We start from the raw sequence: 1,275 nt of genomic DNA, 5'->3' as shown, positions 1-1,275 counted from the left end.
AGACTGACTTCCAGGCAGCTAGGATGAGAGTCTTTTTATTATTATTATTATTATTATTTTAATTTAAAAAAATTTTAAACCTTCTTTAATTTTAAAACAATTAATTGACAATAAATCCACAGGTTTGTTTTGGTTTTAAATACTATTTTTAAAAATTAGTTTGGATACCTAAGTTACATTCTTAAATCCAGACATTTAGTTAAAACATATTTACAGAAATTATTGTAACTAAGTGAAAGCACTAAGATTTATGTCTTAGATAGGATTTCATTGTTGTGAATAGACACCATGACCAAGCAACTCTGACAAGAGACAATATTTAAATGTGACTGGCTTATACCTTCAGAGGTTCAGTCCACTATCACCAAGGCAGGAACATTGCAGCATTTAGGCAGGCCTGGTGCTAGAGGAGCTAGGACTTCTATATATTTTTCAGAAGGCAAACAAGAGAAGATTGATTTGCAAGCAGCTAGAAGGAGGGTCTCAAAGCCCATCCCCACAGTGACATTCTTCCTCCAGTAATGCCAGACTTTCCAACAGTGCCACTCACTATCGGTCAAACATATTCTAACCATCACAACGTAGGAATCTGAAAAAGTTTGCAAATATGTAACATACATACAATAACCCAGCAATACGTCTGATTCCTTTAAGGGCACAAATGTTGAGCTGTTATGACTGAAAGAGGCATCGTTCTCCACACAATAAGCTATCAGTGAAATTTTCTGTAGGCAGAAACAATATTGGTCTAGCCTTTTAACTCATTATCCCCTAAAGATGTCATCTTTCCAAGTTAATTTATGCAATAAGTGACACTGGTCTCTGTCACCACCCTATAATCAGCACCTGGGAAAACCGAGGCGAGCTACACCCTTTAGTTCCACCCCTGAGCGCCATACCTAACCCCTATTTCTTCATATGTTTTTTTTTCTTCTCTTTGTTTCTTTCTTGTCTAGGATGAGAGTCTTAAAGCCTGTCTCTATATTGGCACACTTCCCCCAACAAGGCCATACCTACTCCAACAAGCCTCACTTCCTAATAGTGCCGCTCCTTGGGTCAAGCAGATTTCAACAACTACAACATATAAATAAACTGTTGTAACATTTGGTGTTTACTCATCGAGTCTATGATACAATGCCTTATGTGGCAGCCTACTAGGTAAATGAAGGAACTGACATTTGGCTATGTTAGTGGTTTTTAAGGCATGTGAAAAATAAAGATAAAACAATAAAGGAGTTTTGTGGACACACTCACGAATGAGAAACTGAATTTTAT

Source organism: Arvicanthis niloticus, chromosome 12 (assembly GCF_011762505.2).
Source record: "Arvicanthis niloticus isolate mArvNil1 chromosome 12, mArvNil1.pat.X, whole genome shotgun sequence".
Lineage (NCBI taxonomy): Eukaryota > Metazoa > Chordata > Mammalia > Rodentia > Muridae > Arvicanthis > Arvicanthis niloticus.
This window is presented reverse-complemented; position numbering follows the sequence as displayed.